The sequence below is a fragment of the Carassius auratus genome, chromosome 29 (assembly GCF_003368295.1).
Source record: "Carassius auratus strain Wakin chromosome 29, ASM336829v1, whole genome shotgun sequence".
NCBI classification, from domain to species: Eukaryota; Metazoa; Chordata; class Actinopteri; order Cypriniformes; family Cyprinidae; genus Carassius; species Carassius auratus.
The window spans coordinates 22,940,717-22,949,975 of record NC_039271.1 but is presented as its reverse complement, the minus strand read 5'-3'; the positions used below and the strand labels follow the sequence as shown (position 1 = coordinate 22,949,975).

At 47.1% G+C, this 9,259-nt stretch overlaps 6 non-coding genes across 6 annotated transcripts; all 6 read right to left on the bottom strand.

The window, feature by feature from the left end:
* Positions 1–781: 781 nt before the first annotated feature.
* trnal-aag (transfer RNA leucine (anticodon AAG)) lies at positions 782–863 on the bottom strand. Its single transcript has one exon. It is a non-coding gene; the product is annotated as a tRNA-Leu (tRNA).
* A 1,327-nt stretch (positions 864–2,190) lies between these two features.
* trnal-aag (transfer RNA leucine (anticodon AAG)) lies at positions 2,191–2,272 on the bottom strand. The gene has a single exon. It is a non-coding gene; the product is annotated as a tRNA-Leu (tRNA).
* A 1,327-nt stretch (positions 2,273–3,599) lies between these two features.
* On the bottom strand, positions 3,600–3,681 carry trnal-aag (transfer RNA leucine (anticodon AAG)). Its single transcript has one exon. It is a non-coding gene; the product is annotated as a tRNA-Leu (tRNA).
* A 1,327-nt stretch (positions 3,682–5,008) lies between these two features.
* Positions 5,009–5,090, bottom strand: trnal-aag (transfer RNA leucine (anticodon AAG)). The gene has a single exon. It is a non-coding gene; the product is annotated as a tRNA-Leu (tRNA).
* Positions 5,091–6,417: 1,327 nt separating this feature from the next.
* On the bottom strand, positions 6,418–6,499 carry trnal-aag (transfer RNA leucine (anticodon AAG)). Its single transcript has one exon. It is a non-coding gene; the product is annotated as a tRNA-Leu (tRNA).
* A 1,327-nt stretch (positions 6,500–7,826) lies between these two features.
* Positions 7,827–7,908, bottom strand: trnal-aag (transfer RNA leucine (anticodon AAG)). Its single transcript has one exon. It is a non-coding gene; the product is annotated as a tRNA-Leu (tRNA).
* Between the last annotated feature and the right edge of the window lie 1,351 nt (positions 7,909–9,259).

The window sequence follows — 9,259 nt, the reverse complement described above, 5'->3', positions numbered from 1 at the left end:
CCAGAAATAGAAGCGACGGCCTCCACAAACCTATTCAGTAAACCATGCTCCAATGCGGCCAAGGGAAAGCCTCTATTATTCGGCCATGGCAGCAAAAAAGTGTCTCCCGAAATGGAGCCCCTGGCATAGCGGTGGGATCTCAAACGACGCCCCTATAAAGAGCTGGGGGAAAAACAGAAAGAACCTCTGGCCACGCTACCACGATAATGCCCTTTTACCCCAGGCACTATTCCACCAAACTTTTTCCTTGTGCTGAGCTCGCCACAAGATAACGGTCTTGGAATTTCTCCAAGGTTGAGGGCTATCCTTCTTGAAAGGGGTTATGCAGTACTACCCCTGGAAGGACCCCTTCCTGGAGAGTGCATGTCCTTCTTATAAAACACACCTGAATGCACTAATGAAGGCCCTTAGGGCTGTTCTGAAAATGGCAGATAGCTGAGCATTAGCCGTTATACTCAAAAAAGTAAAACATCCAAACATTTTTTCACCAAAAACTTTCAACGAGTGACATTGGCTGTTACCATCCTTTATGATACTTATTACTTTTCACTATTTCAAATTATATTCAAGTACTTTTTCCTGTTTTGAAGTAACTTCACTATAATTGTAAATTATTGGTGGTCCCTACTTCAACTGGGTGCCTCTTTTAGAAAGGAGCAGAGGCTGGGACAGGCCTCCAGCGCTGACTTGGCTAAAAAGCAAGGAAAGCAAAAGCAGCTCAATTCGGATGTTCACACAGCATCACTTTGCAAAGCCACAGCAGTCTTCCAAAAGGCTTTCCTGGCAGCGGTGGGATTCGAACCCACGCCCCCGAAGAGACTGGAGCCTTAATCCAGCGCCTTAGACCGCTCGGCCACGCTACCTTGTTTGCCTGCGTTTCACGGGTCACTTGCACCAGTGGAAAGGCCGCCCCGAGCTGACTTTGATGAAAAGCTGCAGTCTAATCCTGTTTGCGTAAAACAAACCTGATCCCTTGCAGGTTAGGGCTTGCGGCTATGTCCCTGTCACAACAAGTCTGAGATAAGTTTGAAAGAACAGATCAGCACAAGATTGACTCAAATCGTCTTCAACGAAACCACAAGAAGTCAGTAAACCACAGAGGAAGTGCAGTGCCCCAGGAGCAGGACTGAGACAGCATGCCTTATCAAACAGGCGATCGGATGTGGGAGAGGATGAGGCTTCTTGTTTGACTCTCATGTTCCTGAAGGGCCTGACTGCTGCCAGGGAAAGTGTCTTCTCTCGCAATATTTTCAGACCATTATCGAGTACAAGCAGGGCCTCCCGGCCTCAATTAAACCACTGATGGCAGCGGTATGATTCCAACCAACGGCACCATAGAGACTGGAGCCTAAATACAGTACATTAGACCACTTGGCCACGCTACCCTGGTGGGAGTCCCTTTTGTTCGTCTTTGGGCTTTATACCATCCAGAAATAGAAGCGACGGCCTCCACAAACCTTATTCAGTAAACATGTCCAATGCGGCCAAGGAAAGCTCTTTATTCGGCCATGGCAGCAAAAAGTGTCTCCCGAAATGGAGCCCCTGGCAGCGGTGGGATTCAAAACCACGCCCCTAAAGAGACTGGGGAAAAACAGAAAGAACCTCTTGGCCACGCTACCAGATAATGCCCTTTACCCCAGGCACTATTCCACCAACTTTTTCCTTGTCGAGCTTCGCCACAAGATAACGTCTTGAATTTCTCCAAGGTTGAGGCTTCCTTCTTGAAGGGTTATGCAGTACTACCCCTGGAGGACCCCTTCCTGGAGAGTGCATGTCCTTCTCTTATAAAACACACCTGAATGCACTAATGAAGGCCCTTAGGGCTGTTCTGAAAATGGCAGATAGCTGAGCATTAGCCGTTATACTCAAAAAAGTAAAACATCCAAACATTTTTTCACCAAAAACTTTCAACGAGTGACATTGGCTGTTACCATCCTTTATGATACTTATTACTTTTCACTATTTCAAATTATATTCAAGTACTTTTTCCTGTTTTGAAGTAACTTCACTATAATTGTAAATTATTGGTGTCCCTACTTCAACTGGGTGCCTCTTTTAGAAAGGAGCAGAGGCTGGGACAGGCCTCCAGCGCTGACTTGGCTAAAAAGCAAGGAAAGCAAAAGCAGCTCAATTCGGATGTTCACACAGCATCACTTTGCAAAGCCACAGCAGTCTTCCAAAAGGCTTTCCTGGCAGCGGTGGGATTCGAACCCACGCCCCCGAAGAGACTGGAGCCTTAATCCAGCGCCTTAGACCGCTCGGCCACGCTACCTTGTTTGCCTGCGTTTCACGGGTCACTTGGACCAGTGGAAAGGCCGCCCCGAGCTGACTTTGATGAAAAGCTGCAGTCTAATCCTGTTTGCGTAAAACAAACCTGATCCCTTGCAGGTTAGGGCTTGCGGCTATGTCCCTGTCACAACAAGTCTGAGATAAGTTTGAAAGAACAGATCAGCACAAGATTGACTCAAATCGTCTTCAACGAAACCACAAGAAGTCAGTAAACCACAGAGGAAGTGCAGTGCCCCAGGAGCAGGACTGAGACAGCATGCCTTATCAAACAGGCGATCGGATGTGGGAGAGGATGAGGCTTCTTGTTTGACTCTCATGTTCCTGAAGGGCCTGACTGCTGCCAGGGAAAGTGTGTTCTCTCGCAATATTTTCAGACCATTATCGAGTACAAGCAGGGCCTCCCGGCCTCAATTAAACCACTGATGGCAGCGGTATGATTCCAACCAACGGCACCATAGAGACTGGAGCCTAAATACAGTACATTAGACCACTTGGCCACGCTACCCTGGTGGGAGTCCCTTTTGTTCGTCTTTGGGCTTTATACCATCCAGAAATAGAAGCGACGGCCTCCACAAACCTTATTCAGTAAACATGTCCAATGCGGCCAAGGAAAGCTCTTTATTCGGCCATGGCAGCAAAAAGTGTCTCCCGAAATGGAGCCCCTGGCAGCGGTGGGATTCAAAACCACGCCCCTAAAGAGACTGGGGAAAAACAGAAAGAACCTCTTGGCCACGCTACCAGATAATGCCCTTTACCCCAGGCACTATTCCACCAACTTTTTCCTTGTCGAGCTTCGCCACAAGATAACGTCTTGAATTTCTCCAAGGTTGAGGCTTCCTTCTTGAAGGGTTATGCAGTACTACCCCTGGAGGACCCCTTCCTGGAGAGTGCATGTCCTTCTCTTATAAAACACACCTGAATGCACTAATGAAGGCCCTTAGGGCTGTTCTGAAAATGGCAGATAGCTGAGCATTAGCCGTTATACTCAAAAAAGTAAAACATCCAAACATTTTTTCACCAAAAACTTTCAACGAGTGACATTGGCTGTTACCATCCTTTATGATACTTATTACTTTTCACTATTTCAAATTATATTCAAGTACTTTTTCCTGTTTTGAAGTAACTTCACTATAATTGTAAATTATTGGTGTCCCTACTTCAACTGGGTGCCTCTTTTAGAAAGGAGCAGAGGCTGGGACAGGCCTCCAGCGCTGACTTGGCTAAAAAGCAAGGAAAGCAAAAGCAGCTCAATTCGGATGTTCACACAGCATCACTTTGCAAAGCCACAGCAGTCTTCCAAAAGGCTTTCCTGGCAGCGGTGGGATTCGAACCCACGCCCCCGAAGAGACTGGAGCCTTAATCCAGCGCCTTAGACCGCTCGGCCACGCTACCTTGTTTGCCTGCGTTTCACGGGTCCCTTGGACCAGTGGAAAGGCCGCCCCGAGCTGACTTTGATGAAAAGCTGCAGTCTAATCCTGTTTGCGTAAAACAAACCTGATCCCTTGCAGGTTAGGGCTTGCGGCTATGTCCCTGTCACAACAAGTCTGAGATAAGTTTGAAAGAACAGATCAGCACAAGATTGACTCAAATCGTCTTCAACGAAACCACAAGAAGTCAGTAAACCACAGAGGAAGTGCAGTGCCCCAGGAGCAGGACTGAGACAGCATGCCTTATCAAACAGGCGATCGGATGTGGGAGAGGATGAGGCTTCTTGTTTGACTCTCATGTTCCTGAAGGGCCTGACTGCTGCCAGGGAAAGTGTGTTCTCTCGCAATATTTTCAGACCATTATCGAGTACAAGCAGGGCCTCCCGGCCTCAATTAAACCACTGATGGCAGCGGTATGATTCCAACCAACGGCACCATAGAGACTGGAGCCTAAATACAGTACATTAGACCACTTGGCCACGCTACCCTGGTGGGAGTCCCTTTTGTTCGTCTTTGGGCTTTATACCATCCAGAAATAGAAGCGACGGCCTCCACAAACCTTATTCAGTAAACATGTCCAATGCGGCCAAGGAAAGCTCTTTATTCGGCCATGGCAGCAAAAAGTGTCTCCCGAAATGGAGCCCCTGGCAGCGGTGGGATTCAAAACCACGCCCCTAAAGAGACTGGGGAAAAACAGAAAGAACCTCTTGGCCACGCTACCAGATAATGCCCTTTACCCCAGGCACTATTCCACCAACTTTTTCCTTGTCGAGCTTCGCCACAAGATAACGTCTTGAATTTCTCCAAGGTTGAGGCTTCCTTCTTGAAGGGTTATGCAGTACTACCCCTGGAGGACCCCTTCCTGGAGAGTGCATGTCCTTCTCTTATAAAACACACCTGAATGCACTAATGAAGGCCCTTAGGGCTGTTCTGAAAATGGCAGATAGCTGAGCATTAGCCGTTATACTCAAAAAAGTAAAACATCCAAACATTTTTTCACCAAAAACTTTCAACGAGTGACATTGGCTGTTACCATCCTTTATGATACTTATTACTTTTCACTATTTCAAATTATATTCAAGTACTTTTTCCTGTTTTGAAGTAACTTCACTATAATTGTAAATTATTGGTGTCCCTACTTCAACTGGGTGCCTCTTTTAGAAAGGAGCAGAGGCTGGGACAGGCCTCCAGCGCTGACTTGGCTAAAAAGCAAGGAAAGCAAAAGCAGCTCAATTCGGATGTTCACACAGCATCACTTTGCAAAGCCACAGCAGTCTTCCAAAAGGCTTTCCTGGCAGCGGTGGGATTCGAACCCACGCCCCCGAAGAGACTGGAGCCTTAATCCAGCGCCTTAGACCGCTCGGCCACGCTACCTTGTTTGCCTGCGTTTCACGGGTCACTTGGACGAGTGGAAAGGCCGCCCCGAGCTGACTTTGATGAAAAGCTGCAGTCTAATCCTGTTTGCGTAAAACAAACCTGATCCCTTGCAGGTTAGGGCTTGCGGCTATGTCCCTGTCACAACAAGTCTGAGATAAGTTTGAAAGAACAGATCAGCACAAGATTGACTCAAATCGTCTTCAACGAAACCACAAGAAGTCAGTAAACCACAGAGGAAGTGCAGTGCCCCAGGAGCAGGACTGAGACAGCATGCCTTATCAAACAGGCGATCGGATGTGGGAGAGGATGAGGCTTCTTGTTTGACTCTCATGTTCCTGAAGGGCCTGACTGCTGCCAGGGAAAGTGTGTTCTCTCGCAATATTTTCAGACCATTATCGAGTACAAGCAGGGCCTCCCGGCCTCAATTAAACCACTGATGGCAGCGGTATGATTCCAACCAACGGCACCATAGAGACTGGAGCCTAAATACAGTACATTAGACCACTTGGCCACGCTACCCTGGTGGGAGTCCCTTTTGTTCGTCTTTGGGCTTTATACCATCCAGAAATAGAAGCGACGGCCTCCACAAACCTTATTCAGTAAACATGTCCAATGCGGCCAAGGAAAGCTCTTTATTCGGCCATGGCAGCAAAAAGTGTCTCCCGAAATGGAGCCCCTGGCAGCGGTGGGATTCAAAACCACGCCCCTAAAGAGACTGGGGGAAAACAGAAAGAACCTCTTGGCCACGCTACCAGATAATGCCCTTTACCCCAGGCACTATTCCACCAACTTTTTCCTTGTCGAGCTTCGCCACAAGATAACGTCTTGAATTTCTCCAAGGTTGAGGCTTCCTTCTTGAAGGGTTATGCAGTACTACCCCTGGAGGACCCCTTCCTGGAGAGTGCATGTCCTTCTCTTATAAAACACACCTGAATGCACTAATGAAGGCCCTTAGGGCTGTTCTGAAAATGGCAGATAGCTGAGCATTAGCCGTTATACTCAAAAAAGTAAAACATCCAAACATTTTTTCACCAAAAACTTTCAACGAGTGACATTGGCTGTTACCATCCTTTATGATACTTATTACTTTTCACTATTTCAAATTATATTCAAGTACTTTTTCCTGTTTTGAAGTAACTTCACTATAATTGTAAATTATTGGTGTCCCTACTTCAACTGGGTGCCTCTTTTAGAAAGGAGCAGAGGCTGGGACAGGCCTCCAGCGCTGACTTGGCTAAAAAGCAAGGAAAGCAAAAGCAGCTCAATTCGGATGTTCACACAGCATCACTTTGCAAAGCCACAGCAGTCTTCCGAAAGGCTTTCCTGGCAGCGGTGGGATTCGAACCCACGCCCCCGAAGAGACTGGAGCCTTAATCCAGCGCCTTAGACCGCTCGGCCACGCTACCTTGTTTGCCTGCGTTTCATGGGTCACTTCGACCAGTGGAAAGGCCGCCCCGAGCTGACTTTGATGAAAAGCTGCAGTCTAATCCTGTTTGCGTAAAACAAACCTGATCCCTTGCAGGTTAGGGCTTGCGGCTATGTCCCTGTCACAACAAGTCTGAGATAAGTTTGAAAGAACAGATCAGCACAAGATTGACTCAAATCGTCTTCAACGAAACCACAAGAAGTCAGTAAACCACAGAGGAAGTGCAGTGCCCCAGGAGCAGGACTGAGACAGCATGCCTTATCAAACAGGCGATCGGATGTGGGAGAGGATGAGGCTTCTTGTTTGACTCTCATGTTCCTGAAGGGCCTGACTGCTGCCAGGGAAAGTGTGTTCTCTCGCAATATTTTCAGACCATTATCGAGTACAAGCAGGGCCTCCCGGCCTCAATTAAACCACTGATGGCAGCGGTATGATTCCAACCAACGGCACCATAGAGACTGGAGCCTAAATACAGTACATTAGACCACTTGGCCACGCTACCCTGGTGGGAGTCCCTTTTGTTCGTCTTTGGGCTTTATACCATCCAGAAATAGAAGCGACGGCCTCCACAAACCTTATTCAGTAAACATGTCCAATGCGGCCAAGGAAAGCTCTTTATTCGGCCATGGCAGCAAAAAGTGTCTCCCGAAATGGAGCCCCTGGCAGCGGTGGGATTCAAAACCACGCCCCTAAAGAGACTGGGGAAAAACAGAAAGAACCTCTTGGCCACGCTACCAGATAATGCCCTTTACCCCAGTCACTATTCCACCAACTTTTTCTTTGTCGAGCTTCGCCACAAGATAACGTCTTGAATTTCTCCAAGGTTGAGGCTTCCTTCTTGAAGGGTTATGCAGTACTACCCCTGGAGGACACCTTCCTGGAGAGTGCATGTCCTTCTCTTATAAAACACACCTGAATGCACTAATGAAGGCCCTTAGGGCTGTTCTGAAAATGGCAGATAGCTGAGCATTAGCCATTATACTCAAAAAAGTAAATAATCCAAACATTTTTTCACCAAAAACTTTCAACGAGTGACATTGGCTGTTACCATCCTTTATGATACTTATTACTTTTCACTATTTCAAATTATATTCAAGTACTTTTTCCTGTTTTGAAGTAACTTCACTATAATTGTAAATTATTGGTGTCCCTACTTCAACTGGGTGCCTCTTTTAGAAAGGTGCAGAGGCTGGGACAGGCCTCCAGCACTGACTTGGCTAAAAAGCAAGGAAAGCAAAAGCAGCTCAATTCGGATGTTCACACAGCATCACTTTGCAAAGCCACAGCAGTCTTCCAAAAGGCTTTCCTGGCAGCGGTGGGATTCAAACCCACACCCCCGGAGAGACTGGAGCCTTAATCCAGCGCCTTAGACCACTCGGCCACGCTACCTTGTTTGCCTGCATTTCACGGATCACTTTGGCCAGTGGAAAGGCCGCCCCGAGCTGACTTTTTTGTTGCAAAACTGCAGTCTAATCCTGTTTGCGTAAAACAAACCTGATCCCTTGCAGGTAGGGCTTGCGGCCATGTCCCTGTCACAACAAGTCTGAGATAAGTTTGAAGGAACAGATCAGCACAGGATTGACTCACATCGTCTTCAACAAAACCACAAGAAGTCAGTAAACCACAGAGGAAGTTCCCCAGGAGCTGGACTGAGACAGCATGCCTTATCAAACAGGCGATCGGATGTGGGAGAGGATGACGCTCCTTGTTTGGCTCTGATGTTCCTGAAGGGCCTGACTGCTGCCAGGGAAGGTGTGTTCTCTTGCAATATTTTCAGACCATTATCGAGTACAAGGAGGGCTTCCCGGCCTCAATTAAAACCACTGATGGCAGCGGTATGATTCCAACCAACGCCACCATAGAGACTGGAGCCTAAATACAGTACATTAGACCACTTGACCACACTACCCTAGTGGGAGTCCCTTTCCATTCGTCTTTGGGCTTTATATCAATCAATCAATCACCTTTATTTATATAGTGCTTTAAACAAAATACATTGCGTCAAAGCACTGAACAACATTCATTTGGAAAACAGTGTCTCAATAATGCAAAATGATAGTTAAAGGCAGTTCATCATTGAATTCAGTTATGTCATCTCTGTTCAGTTTAATTAGTGTCTGTGCATTTATTTGCAATCAAGTCAATGATATCCCTGTAGATGAAGTGTCCCCAACTAAGCAAGCCAGAGGCGACAGCGGCAAGGAACCGAAACTCCATCGATGACAGAATGGAGAAAAAAAAATTGGGAGAAACCAGGCTCAGTTGGGGGGCCAGTTCTCCTCTGACCAGACGAAACCATTAGTTCAATTCCAGGCTGCAGCAAAATCAGATTTTGCAGAAGAATCATCTGTTTCCTGTGGTCTTGTACTGGTGCTCCTCTGAGACAAGGTCTTTACAGGGGATCTGTATCTGGGGCTCTAGTTGTCCTGGCCTCCGCTGTCTTTCAGGGCAGTAGAGGTCCTTTCTAGGTGCTGATCCACCATCTGGTCTGGATACGTACTGGATCCGGGTGACTGCAGTGACCCTCTGATCTGGATACAGACTGGATCTTGTGGCCACGGTAACCTTGGAACAAGAGAGAAACAGACAAATATTAGTGTAGATGCCATTCTTCTAATGATGTAGAAAGTACGGTGTTATGTGAAGTGTTTCCGGTTCCGGTTTACCTAATTAATACAGCCTAAAAATCCTTTAACGGATTTGGATATTAAAAGCATATTAGTATGTTATGTGTATGCCA